Below are 21,712 nucleotides of genomic sequence, written 5' to 3' on the forward strand. Positions count from 1 at the left end.
ACCTACCAACTGAACTACAAGCAAAGATATTTGAACCAACTCCTGAAGGGGCACGAAAAGTTGTCCTTGCCACCAATATTGCAGAAACATCATTGACGATTGATGGAATAAAGTATGTCATTGATCCAGGATTTGTTGATAAGAAGGAAATAATAGTTTGGTCTTTGAAGTACATAACAGGTGAATGTGGGATATTGCTGCCTCTCGAGTTCAACAGCCACACAATTTCACCAAGCACAGAGACGATAATTGCAGATGAACCGTCTTAACAAGTTCGTACCTCAGAGTTGACAACTCCACAACCACCTCCAAACCCTGGCTATTTCCAGCTTAACTTTGGCCTTACCTGCATCATATGAGGAGAGTCAAACCACAACTGGAACTAGCTGTGCACAACATACATTGATAGAAACCAGCAATTGACAAATCCATACCCTGCAGCAAGACCAATTCAATACTTTGGTACAATCTTGCCAACAAAACCAATGCAAGGTGCAACATGAACCAAGGCAATGCCTTCTGCAGCATCACCAACAACCATGTCCTGCAGCATACAACAACACACCAAAATCAGTCCAATTCCAAAAAAAAGGAAACATATATTCAAGTGAGTTACAGTGGTGAATTTGTTTCTTACCAAAAGTGAAGTTTTCACATGGAGAAACAAGTTACTCTTGCAAGGTTGAGTGTTGTTAACAGAGGCCTCAAAGTTGCAAGAAAATTCACTGCAGTAAAATCACAACAACTCGGTAAGATGGTAAAAATTCACAAGCAACAAAATGAAACATTTTCACAGAAGAAGTACAAGGTACATGTTACCTTTTTCAGAGCAAACACCAAAATGGGATAGACAACAGAGCAGCACAAAAAAGAAAGCACTTCCAATTCCATACTCTTTTGATCTCATCCAAACCCTAGCAATGGGATTATAAAAAGAGGCAAAAATCTGAAGCAGAGAAAAAAAAAACCCTAATTTCTAAAGGTTAGAGGCGGCCACCATTCACAGAAGGGCTAGAGGCGATTTTTGAAGGAAACAACAGAAACAAGGAGGCGAAAATCTGAGAGGAAACCTAAAGTCCCAAATTCGTTTACCTGGAGGCCAGTTTCTTCGCACCCTTCACCACCACTGCAGTGACACTCTGTAAGGACCTCTCTTCCTCTCTCTTTATGCTTGTTGTTTGATTTTTTTTGTGAGAGCTGAGAGTGATTAAAAAGGGTTCGTTTGAGTACATTTGAGAGACGTTTGGGTAAGTTTGAGGGATAGTGATTCTGAGAGCAGGGAGAAATCTTCGCTTGAGAGAGTTTGTTGAGAGCGTGAGAAAGTTCGTGGGTAGCGCTTGAAAGCGAATGAGAGATTGTGAGAAGCGAGTGAGGTTAAGCGAAGGGAGGTGACGACTGAGAGCAGAGAAAGATCTCGATTTAGAGATGCTGAGGTAGAAGGCCATTGTTGGGGAAGGTTGAGCTCATGAGGAGGGGGAGAAGAGAGGAAGACGAGTTCCTGTCTCCATTTCGTTTTTTTTTTTTTTAAAAAAAAAATTTCTTTTATTATTTAATTTAATACAAAAAAACCAAAAAATATTTATCTTTTTTTATTTTATTTTATTTTTAAATCTTTTTTAATTTTTATTTTTTTAGCCCGGTTCATATATTTAACGTAGTATCTTTGTAGCAGATAATGATGAGTAGCCTGGTGGAGAAGGGCAGTGTTCATATTCTTGAGTGGGGTGGGTTCAATACTCATGTGTGGCATTTTTTGGCATTTTATTTCTTTTAGCTATATTATTTTTTCTTTTAGCATTTTAGTTTCTTTTTATGTTTATGCCTTTATTACACTCATATTCATTTTGTTAATAATGTAAAGTTGTTGTATTTTAATTTAATTCAAAACCATTTTAAAACTATAAAAATCATATTTTTCTCGATTTAATATCGAGCCCATTTTTACACCCTTGTAAGTCGATTGCTTTTTAAGCATCGCCATCAACCTCACATAGCTTACTCTTGGGCTTTCTTACAATGAGCCGGTTCCCTTACACTTACACTCATACGTTGTTTAATGCTCATTCATTTCATTTCTTTGATTATTCGATTAAATATCTTATTGTCTGATTGACTGTTTCCTACTTGTATGATGTATAAGGCATATATTTATGTTGTTTGATTGCCATGACAACCCCCATTCATAACAAATGTATCCCTCTCCCATGAAATGTATAATATTCTTTCATTCTTTATTCATCTGTTAATACAAGAATTAAAATGAACACCCGATAACCATTTCAAAACAAGACCAAAACCTCGATCCAACGTCGAGTAATCATTTTTCAAAACCTAACAGAACCAGCACGTATTCATCCACCCTTTTGTAAGTCGATTGCTTTATGCATCGCCATCAACCTTGTAAGTCGATTGCTTTATGCATCGCCATCAACCTTGTAAGTCGATTGCTTCATGCATCGCCATCTACATTTACCCCACTCCTCTCCTTGCTCCATTCGTCGATTCTTGTTCCGATTAGGTAGCACCCATTAGATAGAACCCTTTGCATGATAACATAGGTAGGATTCCCACATCCTTTTGTATGATAACATAGGTAAGATTCCCATATCTTTTTTGCATGCTAACATTAGGTAGATACTCCCATTTGTAAATCCTAAACACTTAAGTACATATTGCATGACAACTCTAGGGCAGAGCTTCCCCCACTTCTAGACCTTTCCGAGCGTCTCCGATCTTGTGGCATGTAGGCCGTCCTATTGCAAAGAGGTAACTGCCTAAGACTCGATTCAGCGAGCTGCGACACCTACTGCTAGGACGTGAACACATTGCCCACTCTCCTTTGACACAACTGGTGTCCTCCTTTCTAAGTCCATATTTAGATGGCAATCCCTATGTAGGGGAACTACGTCGCCCTGATTCTCATACCAGATGAGGTACGTAGGCAGGAGATCGTGCGAGATCTCTCCGGGCGCCCCGTTTCTTTTTCAACCTTTGTGTCTCAACCCCCTTGTGTGTGTTGTTGTGTGCTCGGAAGTTGATGTAAGTCCATCGAGTGGCATTCGGGTTCCAGTGTGAGTTTGTTTGGTTCGGATGCTGATGTAAGTCCAGTGATTGGCAGTCAGGCTCCACGTTTGCCTGTGTTTGTTTGTGTGCGTGTTAGCCGAACTACGGCAACTCTGATTCTCAGGTTCAGATGAGATACGTAGGCACAAGATGCGATGTCTTGCCGAGTTTGACTAACGACTAACAACTAATCCTTGTTTGCTTTCGCCCTCGTTGCGATCCTTTCTCTCGCCCTCGTTGCGATCGAGACTTTCCCTTTCTCTTGCCCTAGTTGCAATCGAGACCTTTGTTCCCGTAGTTAGCTGAACTACGTTTTGCTCTGATTCTCATTCCCGATGAGATGCGTAGGCATAAGACGCGATGTCTTAGCGAGCACACATCTCTTTTACCCATAGGTAGCCGAACTACGAAGACTCTGATTCTCATATTCAGATGAGATACGTATGCAATAGATGCGATATCTGTGCGAGTCATTTTTCTCTTGACCCTTTTAGTAAATAGTACATTAGATAAACACACACCCTTTAGACAAGAACAACAAGAGTGGATCCCGTAGAGTACTACGGATGCGTAGGGGTGCTAATACCTTCCCTTCGCATAATCGACTCCCGAACCCAAGATTTGGTTGCGAGACCTTGTCTTTTCCTTTTCCTCTCTTCAGGTTTACTTCGAGCGTTTCCTTTCCCTCCTTTGGGATAAATAACGCACGGTGGCGACTCTTCTGTCATCTTTTTCTTTCGCCGGTTGTTTTTTCGCATACCGTATTTTTCGGGTTGCGACAGTAAGGATCACTAAATGGAGAAATTTTTAAATTCCGCTGCGCCTTGGATGGAAATTCTCCTTCAGTGGTATCAGAGCCACTTACAAAACCATGAATATGATAACTGTTTATTTCTTTGTATTAATACGATTAAAACAGAATGAATCAAAGATTAAATTGATGTTGTTCAAATTATATATATGATATAAGTAATCCTGATGCAAAATACATTATATATGATATAGTGTTCTTGTTTCGTTCATTCAAACAATCAATGGTTGTTTTCCTTTGAGCGATCAATGGTCGTTTGCTTCTTGATCCGACATTAGTATGGTGAAGCAATGACGTGTTGATCAATCATACTGAATCAACAATCGAGATGTGTTTGACGGTCTGAAATTGGTGCATCAGGGTTAGTGACGGCACAAGGGTTGTGTTGTCAGAGAGTTATGCGATTGGGGTTATGACTGCACAAGAGTTGTGCTTTCTAACAAATTTTCGTACAGTGTTAACCGGTTAACGCATATGGTTAACCGGTTAACGCAAGACGGAATACTGTTTTCTAAAAGATTTTCAAACACTGTTAATCGGTTAACGTATATGGTTAACCGGTTAACGCGAAATGGAATACAACTTTCTAACAGTTTTTTAACAGTGTTAACCGGTTAACGTATTTGGTTAACCGGTTAACGCAAAACAGAATACAAATTATGAACAGATTTTCAAATAGTGTTAACCGGTTAATGCATATGGTTAACCGGTTAACGCAAGGCAAAATTCACTCGTTCGGCTAACTCTGCGTAATGTGATCGGTCGTCGAGATTTAATTTGGTTTTAATTAATTAAAAGAATTAATAATAATAATAATAATGTGTTTATTATTGTCTTGTGGTGATCGGTTATGGCCTTAGTTTTCCTTTATTTTGTTTTGGGTTTTAAAATACGACATGCGTGTCGTTCCTCTCTTTTAATCTCTCAATGTAACTTTTTTCCTCATCTCACTCCCTCGTATGTAAAACGAGTTTCTTTATGTAATGTAATGTTATGAAGAAAGCAAAGAAGTCAGTGCCAAAGGAGGACAACCTTGAAGATCTTGCTTGGAGAAGCTTAGATCGTTATTAGGTTAGCTTAGGTTCTCTCATTGGCTTGGGAGAACAATTGCGCCAAGGGCCATAACTGTTTCATTATATATGTATGTTGATGCATGTGTATGTATGCTGATGCATGTGAGAGACTATTTATATGATAAATAAGCCGGTGAGATCAGATAATGTAGGTTTCGCCTACGCCAGGTGCATGTTCTATATTAGTAAGGTGCAATGGGATAATTGTAATATCCAATTGTTAAAACAATGGGTCAAACTTGACTAAACAAATTATAATAAGATTATATATGTTTAGAAGCAAGAGTTGGGAACTATCCATGTGATGGATTGGAATAAGGAGTTATTCACCCAACTAAAATATTCGAGAGTTGTATTAGATACAATTGGAAGGAGTTCCTACCTAAATAACCTAGTTTTGTGTAATCCGCCAACGCGGACTTAAAACGAAGTGAAATATGGATCTCGACCCACTAGAAAATCTTCCAACGGGATTTTCCGAATCAAATGATGAGGGTCATTTGTTTTGAGTAAAATAGTGGGAGCATATTTAATTAAAGGCCTAACTAAATATGTCAATGATACTTATATTTTCATTAATTCTTATGTAGATTACCATGACAACAAACACCTCTAACAACATCTTGCGATCAATCCTTGACAAAGAAAAATTGTCTGGGACAAATTTTCTGGATTGGCACCGAAACCTGAGGATTATCCTCAAACGTGATAAAAAGCTGTATGTCTTGGAGAAACCTGTTCCTGAAGAGGAACCTCCTAGTTCTGCACCTAAGGCAAAAAGAGATGCTTATAATAAGCATGTCGATAATGCCAATGAAACTGCTTGTCTCATGCTAGCTACCATGAACTCAGAATTGCAAAAGCAACATGAGAATATGGCAGTGTTCGATATGATCGAATACCTGAAGATGCTCTATCAAGAGCAAGCGAGGCACGAGAGGTTTGAAGTTTCAAAATCCCTTTTTCAAGGCAAGTTAGCTGAGGGAGCCCCTGTAGGTCCCCATGTGCTCAAGATGATTGGGTATGTCGAAAACCTTGAGAGATTGGGTTTTCCCCTCGGAAAGGAACTTGCGACTGATTTGATCTTGCAATCGTTGCCAGATAGATTCAGTCAATTTGTCCTAAATTTCGATATGAATGATATGGAAAAATCTCTTCCTGAACTGCTCCCCATGTTAAGAACTGCTGAGCAGAATCTGAAGTCAAAAGGGAAGTCCATTCTGATGATCGGAAATGGAAAGAGAGAACAAAATGCCCATTAAGCAGGGTGATAAAGGGAAAGGCAAGGAAGTTGCCAAACCCAAACCCACCGTTGCTGCTTTAAAGCCTATTGGAGACATAGAAAAAGAAGGCACCTGCTTCCATTGCGGTAAGACCGGACCCTGGAAGAGAAATTGCCCAAAGTACCTGGAAGATAAGAAGAATGGAGTAGAGACTTCAACTTCAGGTATTTTTGTTATTGAAATTAATTTATCTACTTCAGCATCATGGGTATTAGATACTGGATGCGGTTCTCACATTTGTACAAATGTGCAGGGACTAAAAAGGAGTAGAGATTTGGCAAAAGGTGAACTCGACCTACGAGTTGGCAATGGAGCAAAGGTTGCTGCTTTAGCCGTAGGAACTTATAGGTCATTTTGTCTAAACCCTAATTTGAAAGTGAACTTCCCAAGGCCATATCTTGCTCAATTTTTATGTGATGAAATATTTCCAAGTTGCACAGTCCAATTCAATGTGTCTACTTCAACTTTGATTTTTGGATTGGGAGCTAATTCACCTTGTTTGAGCATGTGATATGAGGTTACATTATAGGTCATTTTTGACCTATATCATTGACCAAGTGATTTTTCCAAACTTCAAAAATGCATAACTCTATCATTTCAAATCCAAATGACACTAAATTGGTTACCATTTTGAAGGTATTTGAAATATCTACAACTTTTATACAGACACTTTTCTCATTTGAAGCTCATATAAAAAGTTAAGTAAGGTGGAATATTGAGACATATGGCTTGACACTTAGAAAAATTTTGATATGTCGAAAATTTATAAAGTTCCACCTCAAATATTTCCAAGTTCCAAGCTCTAAATGAAAAAGTGTTGAACAGGAAAGTTGTTCCTCTTAATCTCGCCTTTCTAAAAAGCTCAAATTCATTAATTTTGGACAAGGAATGCATAGGCTACGCATGGCATGAACATGGTGACATCATTTGGCAAGGATCAAACTTCAAATCCAAATGCACACTTGCCTTGCAATCCAAGCTGAATTCAGACTATCTAACATTCATTTGTGGACTTATGGCAATGATTTTATGGGTCTATGTGCGCCCGTGCACCCATGCATCATCAATGACCAAATTTGGAAAGTGATTTTAAGTGTGCAAATATCAATGGTTTCAGCTATAAATAGAGCCTCATATGCTCAACATTCAACACACACTCGCTCCAGCTTTAATCCCCCATCTCCAACCCTCACGTTGCAAAGGATAAACCTTAGACATTCATTTGAATTTGAGGTTGAATTTCCACTATTTTGAAATTCAAATCTCCAGGAATCCATAACCTTGTAAGCATCCAATTCTTCTTCTGCAAACAAGTGGAGTGAGATCAGTTGAATCCAGACCTCCATTTAAGGTATTTTCCAAAAAATTTGATCTCTTCGATTCTCTCAAATTCTTGCTCAATTTTATTGATTCTTTGGTTGTCTGAAGTCCTACCAATATAGGCAAGAAGATTGAGTTGCTTTGAGGCCAAACCAAAGCAACTCAGTTCATGTACCTCAAATTTCAACTCCATGTATCTCTCAATATACTTGGAGTTAGAGTTAATTGAGGCTAGATTCGAACTCAGTGCCATTTTTACTTTGAAATCATGTCCTTGTTTTTAATTTTGTTGATGGTTGATGGTGGACCAGTCCAGTGAGATCCACCGGAGAAGAAGACCGGAGCTACAGCTCCGGCAATGTGTTGGCATCTCTCACAACCATAAGATCCATCTCATTTGTTTTAATCACGATCGTCCCTTTTAAATACCAATGTTATGGCGCGCTGACTCATGTCCATCGTGGATAGCACGTTTCGGGCCACTTGATCTTCCACCTCAACTAATGAGGGAGATCAAGTGGTCCACGTTTTTTCTGATACTTTAATTTTCATTTTAATTGCATTATTTTCAATAATTCATATTAAATTCAATATTGATCCAAAAAATATGGGACTTTCACCAAAAACTTTCAAATATTTTTCTCTTTCATATTATGAATTTAAATTATTTTTTGGATCATTATTAATATTTTTTCATGAATTAATTGATTTTGCATTTGTTCTTTCAAAAGTTACGAAATTTTTTCTCCAAGGTCCTTTGACCTTGTTTGACCTATGATAAATCTCATGGCCATTTTTTTTGGTGTTTTGATTAGATTTTAGGAATTGGACAAACCATATTTAATTTAAATGCACTATTTTAGTATTTTTAATTTGAATAAATGCCAAATAAATTTTTTGACCAATTCTGATGACTTGCTAATGTTTAAATCTTGTTGTTGGGCCTTGGCCAAAGTTTTGACTTTGTCAAATTAATATCATTGGATTAATTGGATTGATGGAATATACATTCCATCTCCCAAAATGAATGGATGATATTAATTTGGTAAAAGTCCTCCTTTGACCAATTTGTGTTTTGATCCATTCCCCTCCCACTTCATCTTATTCTCTTCTTCATTCATTCATTCCATTTGGCCTATGACATCTCAAAGTCCTAATGCTAGTTGATTGAAAAATTGACATGAGTATGGATGAGATTAGGCCACACCTTTTACATATTCTTTTTGTGTATGGTATGTTTCATGAGCATAGTCCATTATACTATGTCTCTAACATGCATTAACACCAAAATTCTATTGCCCGAACTCAAATAGTTGTGACTTCTACATAAGTCCAATTACGATTGCTTAACGTAGCACTAAATTTATGACATAAAAGGCATAAGCATTCTAGTTAGTGAGATTGTAAGTCTCCCCTGTTTCATGGTATTGTGTGGAAACTTTGCCTTCTTTCCTTCCTTTGGAAGATGTTTTAGCTCAACGATTCATGCTTGTGATAAGTGGGTTGAGTGTCCTCCAAAGAATGTCTTGAAGTGAAAAGCAAAAGCAAAACAATACTAACTTATAACCAATTAACTACTAACTTTTAATTTCAAGCTTTTACTTTAATGCAATTTACTTTTAGCACTCTATTTCATTTGCCATTGTTCATATCATTCTAATTGTTTATGTTAATGCAATTTTCACTTTGTCCATTTGGACCATATTGTGTGATATATTTGGTTGGTGTATACTTTGCTTGTTTGTGTGGTCTTTGACCATTAATGTATATAATAATAACAAAAAACCTAAAAAACTTTTGAGCGAACTGTTGGCTTGATCTTGGACAAATGGACTTAGAATCTAGGCAACCTTCCTAAGCTAAAGGACTTGGCCAATGCCAACTTGTTGAAGAATCAAGTGCTTGCAATTTGAACTTCATCTGATACATCTTTGAAGACATCTCTAAGTTCATCTACAACATGATTATTGTGAAGCTTTTATTTTGAACTTGTGATTTGTGGAATTCATTTGTTGCGTGGGCTATTATGGAAAAGATCATGGAATGGATAAGCTTGGATGTGGCCATCTTTATTTGATGCCTTGCTCTTCAAGATAATATAATTGTGCATTTGTGTGTTGGTTGATTCTAAAAGTCCAACAGAATTATGGGTTTCTATTGACATTCTTGTCTATTAGATTGCTACCCGCTTGGTCAGATCTTTTCAACTCTAAACTTTTAAATTTGTGCATAGGATAGTCTCTTCATCTTCTCCTCATTTCTTTAATTTCAAAATCTCTCCCTCCGTTTTTTTCAAAATCTTCTTTGTATGAACTACTTTTGTTTTAAACTTTGACCACTTTTGCAAAAAAGATAGAAACTTTGGCCTTATGCCATTGCATTTTCAAACTTCTTTTCTTAAATCAAACTTGTAAATAGACTTAACTATATTTGACTTAAACTTTTAAAAAGCCAAAAATAAATAACTTATTCAAACCATTTTAGGCCTTTGTGGCTTTCAAACTTAATTTTTGTTAAAAGTAATGCATCCATTTTGAAATTTGTATCACGAACTACGAGGTTTTGATCCCTCATTTTTATGTGTGTACGTAGGCACAAGACCGAAGGTCTTGTCAAACACAAAAACCTAATTAATGAATTCTTTTCTCATCCCCCCACTCTATTTGTTTGTAAACATCACTTTATACCAAGTACATATGCACACAAAAAGGGCTCCCTAGGAGTACCTAGGACATTTTGGGTGCTAACACCTTCCCTCTGTGTAACTAACCCCCTTACCTGTGATCTCTTACTTTTTATTAGTTTTGATTTGAAAACTTATTACTTTTGGGTTTTGTTCGTACTTTTTTCTTTTTCTCTAGGAAATAATAAAAGCACGGTGGAGACTCTTGTTATTTGATCTCTAGCTTGTCAATACCTTGACGATCATGAATTTCCCACTACACAACTTCATCATATGCATTAGCATTGGGATCATACCTTGGCATCCTCATTACCTCTCTTTCATTGGGTTTATTTTGGGAGAGATCACCAAGCAACATGTGATTGTATCATACTTGTATATTATTATTTTACTAACCAAAATACAAAAAATATGTCTTTGTATTTGCCTAACTCTTTTGTAGGTAAGGCATGATCTCATCAATCTATCAAGTTCATATCTAGGGTTTGAGACCCTCATGACAAAGAGCATAACCATGAATTGATCTAAGAATGGTTATGAGCATCATATATGAGTCCCAATGACCTATACATGTTATATTGATCAAGCATTCTTCAAAAGTTTGAGGGTGATTTGCCTTGGAAACCCTAGTTTGACTGGGTATCTTAAGTGACTTCTCCAACAAGTTATCTTACCAATTGATCAAATTTCTCAAGGGACACTTCAAAATTCATCATATTATTCATATATGATCTATCACGAGCTAAGAAAGTCAAAAGAATTGAAGGTTAGCTAGTTGGTTGATGGTGGTTGGCCAGATGAATCATCTTATCAAAACTGGGTCTCCCTAGACCCTATCTCCTACACTTTTCACCATATTGTAGCGGGAAATTCATGATAATTAAGATATTGACAAGCTAAAGATCAATTAATAAGAGTTGCGACCGCGCTTTTATTATTTTCAAGGGAAAAGGGAAAAGTATGAACAAAACCCGAATGGTAAGAAGTTTTCAAATGAAAACCAAGAAAAGTCAGAGATCACAGGTAAGGGGGTTGGTTACACAGGGGGGAGGTGTTAACACCCAAAGTGTCCTAGGTACTCCTAGGGAGCCCTTTTTGTGTGCATATGTATTTTGTACAAAGTGATGTTGACAAAAAAATAGAATGAGAGGATGAGGAAAGAATTCATTAATTATATTTTTGTGTTTGAAAAAACCTTCGGACTTGTGCCTACGTACCAACATAAAAATGAGGGATTAAAACCTCGTAGTTCGTGATACAAATTCCAAAATGGGTGCATTAATTTTAACAAAAATTAAGTTTGAAAGGCACAAAGGCCGAAAATGGTTTGAATGAGTTAGTTCTTTTTGGCCTTTTAAAAATTTAAGTCAAGTATAGTTAAGTTTATTCACAAGTTTGATTTAAGAAAATGAGTTTGAAAATGCAATGTCATAAGGCCAAAGTTTCTATCTTTTTACAAAAAAATTGGTCAAAGTTTATCACAAAAATAGTTCACACAAAGAAGATTTTGAAAATGGAGGGAGAGATTTTGAAATTAAAGAAATAGGGAGAAGATGAAGAGACTACCCTATGCACAAAACTTAAAAGTTTAGAGTTGAAAAGATATGACCAAAAGGGTAGCAATCCAATAGACAAAAATGTCAATAGAAACCCAGAATTCCCTTGGACTTTTAGAATCAAGCAACACACAAATGCACAATTATATTATCTTGAAGAGCAAAGGCATCAAATAAAGATGGCCTCATCCAAGCTTATCCATTCCATGACCTTCTTCAGAAATAGCCCATGCAATAGATGGATTCCACGAGTCACATGTTCAAAATAACAACTTCACAATGATCATGCTGCAGATGAATCTTAGAGAAATCTTCAAAGATGTATCATATGAATTTAAAATTGCAAGCACTTGGTTCTTCAACAAGTTGGCATTGGCCAAGTCCATTAGCTTAAGGAGGTTGCCTAGATTCTAAGTTCGTTTGTCCAAGATCAAGCCAACAGTCCACTCAAAAGTTTTTTAGGGTTCTTGTTGTTATTATGTACATTATTCTTCAAAGACCACACAAACAAACAAAGTAACACAAATAAAGTATATCACACAATATGGTCCAAATGGACAAAGTGAAAATTACATTAACATAAACAATTAGAATGATATGAACAATGGCAAATGAAATAGAGTGCTAAAAGTAAATTGCATTAAAGTAAAAACTTGAAATTAAAAGTTAATAGTTGGTAAGTTAGAAGTTAATTTTGTTTTGTTTTTCCTTTTCATTTCAAGACATCCTTTAGAGAACACTCAACCCACTTATCACAAGCATGGATCGTTGAACCAAAACATCTTCCAAAGGAAGGAAAGAAGGCCAAGTTTCCACACAATACCATGAAAGAGGGGAGACTTACAATCTCACTAACTAGAATGCTTATGCCTTATATGTCACAAATTTAGTGCTATGTTAAGCAATCGTAATTGGACTTATTTAGAAGTCACAACTATTTGACGTCGGGCAATAGATTTTTGGTGTTAATGCATGTTGGAGACATAGTATTATGAACTATGCTCATGAAACATACCACACACACAAAATATGCAAAAGGTGTGGCCTAATCTCATCCATACTCATGTCAATTTTTCAATCAACTAGCATTAGGACTTTGAGATGTCATAGGCCAAATAGAAATGAATGGATGAAGAAGGGGAACTAGATGAAGAGGGAAGGGGATGAATGAGATCACAAATTGGTCAAAGGAGGACTTTTACCAAATTAATATCATTTATTCATATTTGGAGATGGAATGTGCATTCCATCAATCCCCTAAATCCAATTATATTAATTTGACAAATTAAAATCAACCTTGACAAAGGCCCAACAACAAACAAGTAAACTCAATTAAGTCAATACAAATGGTTAACAAAATTAAATTGGCATTTATTTAATTAAAAATGATAAAATAGTGCATTTAATTCAAATATGTTTTGTCGAATTCCTGAAATCTCATCAAAACACAAAGAAATGGCCATGAGATTTATCATAGGTCAAACAAGGTCAAAGGACCTTGGAGAAAAAATTTCATAATTTTTGGACATTTAAAAATATTTTTAAGCAATTAAAAACAAATGCAGAATAAATTAATTCATGAAAAATATTAATAATGATCCAAAAGATAATTTTAATTTAGAATATGGAAGAGGAAAATATTTGAATTTTTTTGGTGAAAGTCCCATATTTTTTGGATCAATATTGAATTTAATATGAATTACTGATGAAAATGCAATTAAAACAAAAATTCAGAAATTCTAAATGACGTGGACCATCAGATCTCCCTCATTTATTGAGGTGGCAGATCTGATGATCCAAAATGCGCATTCCACATATGCCTTAGTCAACTGCGTTGTACAATTGGTAATTAAAAGCAACGCTCATGATTAGAACGTGATACATGGATCCTATGGTTCACAACCTTGTGAAGTTACCACCGGAGCCAAAGCTCCGGTCATCTTCTCCGGTGGACTTCACCGGACTGGTCAAGATGAACCATCACCAAAAAGAAAAACAAGGATATGATCTTGAAGAAAAAATGGCACTGAGCTCGAATTTGACCTCCATTCATTCCTATTCCAAATATATTGAGAGATATGTGGAATTGAAAATTGAGGTACATGAACTGAGTTGCTTCGATTTGGCCTCAAAGAAACTCAATCTTCTTGTCTACATTGGTAGGACTTCTGACAACCAAAGAATCAATAGAATTGAGCAAGAATTTAAGAGAATTGAAGAGTTTTAAATTTCTGCAAATTACCTTCAATGGAGGTCTGAACTTTATGGATCTTGTTCTGACTTGTGCTTGGACTCACTCTACTTGCTTGTAGGAAGAGAATGGAAAGGTTTAGAAGCAGTGGATTCCTGGAGAATTGAATTCCAAAATAGTGGAGATTCAAGCTCAAATTCAAACGAATTTATCAGGTTTATCCTTTGAGAGTGAAGGGTTTTCAATGGGGGGTCAAAGTTGGCGCAATGTTGTGTGAATTTCTGAGCAATTGAAGCTCTATTTATAGATGAATCATGTGATATTTGCATACTCACTTGCACTTTCCAGATTTGGCAAATGTGTTGTGATGCTACATGGGTGCGCATAGGCCCATGAAATGATGACTTGAAGTCCATAATTGAAGATCAGATATGTTGGAGTAGGCTTGGATTGCAAGGCACATGTACATTGATGTTTGAAGATTGATCCATGCCAAATGATATCATCCTGTTTAAGCCATGTGCAGCCTATGCATTTCTCATCCAAAATAAATGAATTTGAACTCTTTGGAAAGGTGAGATCAAGAGGAAATCCTTTGATGTTCAATACTTTTTCATTTGGAGCTTGGAACTTGGAGAAATTTGAGGTGGAAGTTTGGAAAAAATTGACATATCAAACATTTTCTAAGTGTCAAGCCATATGTCTCAATATTCCACCTTGCTTAACTTTTTATATGATCTTCAAATGAGAAACGTGTCTTCGTCAGAGTTGTAGCTCTCTCAAATACCTTCAAAATGGTCACCAATTTCATATCATTTGGATTTGAAATGATAGAGTTATGTATTTTTGAAGTTTGGAAAAATCATTGATCAATGGTATAGGTCAAAAGTGACCTATAATGTAGCCTCATATCACATGCTTAAAAACTTTGAATTAGCTCTCACTCCAAACATCAAAGTTGAAGTAGACACATTGAATTTGATTGTGCAACTTAGAAATCTTTCATCTCATAAAAATTGAGCAAGTTATGGCCTTGGGAAGTTGACTTCCAAGAAAAACTAGCTCTAGGTCTCTACATGAAAGTTGTTTATAATGTTATTTAGAGTAAGTTTTCTCTTGGAATCATTTTCATAGGGTGAAAATTGTAGGAGATAGGGTCTAGGGAGACCCAATTTTGATCAGATGAATTCATCTGGCCAACCACCATCAACAAACTTGCTAATTTCCTATTCTCTTGACTTTCTTGGCTCATGGTAGATCATATATGCATAAGATGATGAAATTTGAAGTGTCCCATGAGAAATTTGATCAATTGTTGAAATAACTTGTTGGAGAAGTTACTCAAGATACCCAGTCAAACTAGGGTTTCCAAGGCAAATCGCCCTCAAACTCTTGAAGAAAACTTGACCAATATAACAGGTAGGGGTCATTGGGACTCATATATAATGCTCATAACCATTCTTGAATTTATTCTTGGTTGTGCTCTTTGTTCATGAGGGTCTCAAACCATAAATGTGATCTTGATGAATCAATGAGATCATGCCCTTCCTACAAAAGAGTTAGACACATACTAAGACATATTTTTGGTATTTTAGTTAGTAAAATGATAATATACAAGTATGATATAATCAAAAAGTGCTTGTATGATCTCTCCCAAAACAAACCCAATGAAGGAAGGCATAAGGAGGATGCTGAGGCATGATGCCAATGCTAATGCTTATGATGAAATTGCATGAGGGATCTTAGGGTCAAAATTGGGGTATTACACATATGAAAATGATTCCAAGAGAAATGTTACTCTAAATGACATTCTAAAAAACTTTCATGTTGAGACCTAGATCTAGTTTTGCTTGGAAAATCATTTTCTATGTTGAAACTTTATAGGTCATTTTGTCCAAACCCTAATTTGAAAGTCAACTTCCCAAGGCCATAACTTGCTCAAGTTTTATGAGATGAAAGATTTCCAAGTTGCACAATGAAATTATAGATTTCTACTTCAACTTTGATGTTTGGAGTGAGAGTTAATTCAACTTTTATGAGTATGTGATATGAGGTTACATTATAGGTCATTTTTTACCTATACCATTGAACAAGTGATTTTTCCAACTTTATCATTGTAAATCTAAATGACATGAAATTGTTGACCATTTTGAAGGTCTTTGATAGAGCTACAACTTTTATGAATAAACTTTTCTCATTCAAATCTCACATAAAATTTTAAGCAAGGTGGAATATTGAAGTATATAGCTTGACTCGTTGGAGAACATGTTGAAATTCCCAAACTTCCACCTCAAACTTCTCCATGTTCCAAGCTCCAAATGAAAAAGTGTTGAACATAAAACTTGTTCCCCTTGATCCAAGCTTTCCAAAAAACCCAAGTTCATGCATTTTAGATGAAGATTCCTAGGTATGCGCATGGCTTTAACAGGGATGCATCATTGGAAGGAATCAAATGTACAAACTTCAGTTAACATTGCCTTGCCATTCAAGCTTCATTCAGACTTTAACATGAATCATTTTGGACCATAATGCATTGCATCATGGGCTTGTACAGGCCCATGCACTCGTGCTATTCACATTGCCAATTTTGGACAAATTTTAGAGTGTGCAAATATCATTCCCTTTGGCTATAAATAGAAGGCTTATGAGCTCATTTGAATCACACTTTGTGCACCAACTTTGTCCCCCATTGAAACCCCTCTCATTCTAAAGGAAAACCTGAGAAATTTCAATTTGAAATTTGAGTTTGAATCTCAACTGTTGGAGATTTAAGAACTCCAGGATCCAAAGCCTCTCAACCTCTCTAATCACTTCCTGCTAGCTTCTCAAGTGTGATCAGATCGTGTTTGGAGAAAGCAACATCAAGAACTGTATAACATTGAAGGTAATTTTCAGAAAACTTCATCTCTTCGATTCTCATTCAATTCTACTCAATGCTCTTGGATCTTTGGTTGCCTGAAGTCCTACCAACATAGGCAAGAATATTGAGTTGCTTAGAGGTCAAATCGAAGCAACTCAGTTGACACACCTCAAAATTCAACTCCTCTTATCTTTCTATATATGTGGAGTTAGTTAAAATTAAGGTCAAATTCGTGCTCTACACCATTTTTTCTTTCATATCATGTCCTCCTTTTTCATTTTGGTGATGGTTGAGGGTGGACCAGTCCGGTGAGGTCCACCGGAGAAGAAGACCGGAGTTATAGCTCCGGCGATGTGTTAGCATCTTGTCGCATTACGCGAAAAACCAGCGGAAGAAACGAAGACAACAGAGCCTCCACCGTGCGTTATTTATCCCAAAAGAGGGAAAGGAAACGCTCAAAGTAAACCTGGAAAGGAATGGTCTCGCAACCAGAGAATGATGGGATCGGGAGTCGGTTATGCGAAGGGAAGGTATTAGCACCCCTACGCATCCGTCGTACTCGACGGGATCCACGCACAAAAGAAAGATATAGGGTTGCTAAAAGCTGATCACAAACATCAAACACTGGCTGAAAGAGACACAGAAAACACAAGAAACAGGACTCAGCAGGATATCGCATCCTGGGCCTACATAGTTTGTCAGACACAGACATCAGAGTCAATGTAGTTCGGACTGGGGAAACGTGCTCGCTAGGATGTCGCATCCTATGTATACGTATCTTCTCTGGCGAGAGAAGAATCAGAGCACTCGTAGCTCGACTAACGCACGCCAGACAAAACACAGGAAACCGACTGCTAATCGCTGGAATTACGTCAGACTCCACACAAACACACACAAACACGGAAACCGAATGCCAATCGCTGGACTTACATCAGACTCCAAACCAGAAAGCAAGACACACAAAGGAAACCGAAAACCAATCGCTGGGCTTACATCAGACTCTAACACAACACAAAGGGTTGAAAAGAAAAAAAGGCGCCCGGAGAGATCAGTTCATCTCCTGCCTACGTACCTCATCTGGTTTGAGGATCGGGGCGACGTAGTTCCCCTAAACCGGGAATTCTAACTTAACCAGAGACTGGGAAATGACAAACTAGAAGGGAGACTAACTCGAGCCTAATAGTTATCATGCAAATTCACCGTGGTCCTAGGTTGAAGTTTCTATCTAACTTGCACAGGGAGCAAGCTATCCTAAACAGCACAAGCAAAGCAATACAGAAGCACAAAGCAAGCACACACACTATATACAGACATAGGGGCTCAAACAAGGCTAGGTTTTAGTTGAGGGGTCATATCAACCTCAACAAACAAACCACTGTATCTGGGTGATGTTAGCTCTTAACCCTAACATTGAGAGTTAGGGTGAAGTAGATGAAATGGGAAGTGAAGATAAGACTTCACAGCTCTTATCCCTGGCCAGGGAGAGCTCCAGACAAATGAAAGTGTGGGAGTTCAGAAAGTTGGAACTCTTCTATCCACATATGACTGACTCTACAAAGATCTTGGGCTACTATCCACAATGCATCAACACAAGGTGTGTGAGCAAAGTGGATGACTCACTGATTAGCAGGAGATGGACTACACATCTCTTGTATCTGCCAATGCCTCTTCACTTAGGAGGTCTTTGATATGTACAGGGACAAAGATAAACAAACACAAGCATTGCCTCTTAAGGAGGACTTCAGACAGGTGCCTGCCCAAGTAACAGGACAGGTCTTCCAGACTACATGCAGTCAGTGAGTTATACCTCAAATGGTTAAGCAACCAAGCAAAGCACAAGCAAGTTCGAGATGAACTTAAGCAACTAATGTACCTGAAAACAATCTAACTCAGTCAGTATACAATTCAAAAAGTCAAACAGACAACCAATAGTCAACAGTCAACAATACACAGTTAAACAAGCAAGGCAATAGTGTGCAAGGTACAAGATCAACTCAAATGAGCTAAAATCCACCTACAAAACAAGTCAAGATTAGTCAACATCAAACAATTAACCAACTCAAGCAATGTGAATCAATTCCCTCATGGCCATATGCTTCTTATCCTGAAAACAAAGCTAAAACATGAGCACAAACCACAAGGACAAGGCCTAGGGTCAAAGAGGGAGAAATAATCCAAAACAGAACATGAAAATTGACATGAATCAACCTTAAGCAGTTAAGAACATCATCCAAAAGGTCTCATGTCCAAAGCATCAACCAAATTCATTTCACAAATCAAATAAGGCAAGGCATGCAAATTGGAAGCACTTTGAAGCAACAGAATGAACAAATGCACATTAATTCCAAAATGGTTCAGTTAATATCAAGAAAAATCATGGCTAAACAGAACACATCACATGATCCACACACCAAAAATCAAGGCATTTGGACAAGCTTAAGCATGGTAATCAAATTCCATAAGGCAAGGTAGGAAGAAACAAGCTCAAATGAGACACAATTTGATACATCCACTTAGCACAAGCCTAAAACAGAATTGACAAATGATAAAGACTTCAAACCAAAGCCACAATAAACTTCAAAAGTGTCTAGAAACAAAGTGCAAAATTTCACAATCATAGGGTAAACAACCAGCATTTCACAAATCAATGAAATCCATGACTATTCAAAAGCTCACAAATGGCAATCCAGAAAGAAAAATCCCAAACAAATCAGAAATTAGTCCAAAACTTCCACAAAAAATCATGAGTAATTCTAACATCCAGAAGAAGCATCATGCAAAAAATCACATCATTTGGCATTTATTTTTCATAGCAAAGAAATTCATCAAGTTCAGCAAGCAATGGTGTGACACACATTGTCACACCTACATTAACCAAATCATATCTCAACAACCATAAATGCTAAAAATGCAAACTCAACACCAAAATGTCCCTAAGGATGTCTAGTTTAAGCATGTAAACTTTGAGAGGCATTGGATTAAAACTCATCATTTCACAGAGCATATGGCAAGCAAGGTACAAATTGGACATGCACACACAAACCCTAGGCCAAAACATTTTTCATCCGTGCACAAATTCTGGAAAAATAGCCAAAAAAAACTAGACATCATGAGGAGAATAATTCAAAAAACCACACATCATTTGGATCATTATTTATGGAGTTATGAATTTTCTAAGTGGATGAAAAAATAAAAAAACATGAAACAAAGTACATGAATGGCATGGAATAAAATGGAAATGCAATTTGGAAAAGTGGCTGAGCTAGGGTTCGAACCGAGTGAGATTTTGAAAGTAGCGCGCGCCTTGAAACGACAGCGTATCCTCCTAAACCCTAGCACACGTGCATGCATGGCAAAACGAAATCCGCAGGAAACCATATGAACACGCAACAAAATTCGTAGGAAACAGCATGAAGGTCGTAGGAATTTTCGCAGGAAAAATGCAGGCGGTCATGAACACGATGAAGATCATGAAGATCTTCATCCAGATTTTCCAGAAATTTTCAACATGCTCAGAAATCAACATGGAGCACATCATTGTAATGATCAAACATCATACATCAATAATCAACAACAATTCCATCAAAAACACCTCATACATGCATGGATCGAATGAAACTAGAATCAACATCAAAAGTTCAAACTAACATATCTAACTCATTTCTGCATGGATTTCATGGATCTAAAGTTCAGTGTGATCAGCATTAAAGGATCTACAACATGCATACATCAATTTCATGAATCACGAGAGTCGAATTCTGACCTTAATGGAAGTGCAGAAGTGAAACAGGTTGATTCAAGCCTTGAGAAGTCCAAACAGTTGTTCCTCAGCTCTTGTATGATGATTTGGATGAAGGCTTCGTGCTCAATCGTGCTTGATATTGCTTAAATCTCCAACTGCCATTAATGGATGTGAGCTTCAACAGTCCTCGAATCTGCACGATTCTTGCTGGATCTAGCTTCAACAATGCTCCACTATGCTCCTATGTGATGAATCAACCAAGAACAAGGCAATGCTTTTGCAAATTTTTGATGAAAATTGAGAGAGAAAGTGAGAGAAAATTGGTGAAGAATTTCTAGATCTGAGTTTGTGAATGTGTTAACCCTGTTTTCTATTATGCTTTAGCTTATATATGATGCCTTAATGATGCTTGTTAATCACAATTAAGCAATGCAAGTGAGATTAATGAAAACCAAGTGTAATGCCAAATTTGCAAATTCACCCCTTATGCATGCATGCCAATGCTACAGTGCACGATTTTGGCTTGGAATCAATTCAAAAATCTGTTTAGAAGCTAATGCAAGTGGTGGGAAGTGAAAACAATGCATAATTTTCAAATTTGGATTTTCCCTCCAAAATTCAAATGAAAATGTCAATATTTTTGTGATCAAAATGCATGGCTTATGATGCATGATTTGGATAGTGCATGTCAAGAGAGAAATGTTACAAAAAGAACCATTCCATTTGGCCTTATGGTTCAAAAGTTATGCATGTTTGAAGTTCAAATTATCTTGGCAATGGTTGATCCATATCTTTTCAACCATACATGAGAAATTCATGATCTTGGACTTTTTGGAAATGGTAGAACAAGATCTTCAACTTTCATGTTGGACAAAATTTCATTTGAAGCTTTCTTGATGATGTAAACTTGAGGAGAAGACCTTTCCATTTTTGGCAATTCCAAATTACAGGTCACTTACTATTTTTGGAAAGTTTCCATCTGACCTCAAATTCTTCATTGTTGATGTTTGAAATGTCAAATGTGACTTGTATGGACATGAATGAGGCATCTCTAACCATCTCCCACCTTCAAATCCATGCTTGAACTCATAGTTGACTTTGGTTGACTTTCTAGGGTTTCAGATGAATTG

This window comes from Lathyrus oleraceus, chromosome 1 (genome assembly GCF_024323335.1).
Source record: "Lathyrus oleraceus cultivar Zhongwan6 chromosome 1, CAAS_Psat_ZW6_1.0, whole genome shotgun sequence".
In the NCBI taxonomy this organism is placed as follows: Eukaryota; Viridiplantae; Streptophyta; class Magnoliopsida; order Fabales; family Fabaceae; genus Lathyrus; species Lathyrus oleraceus.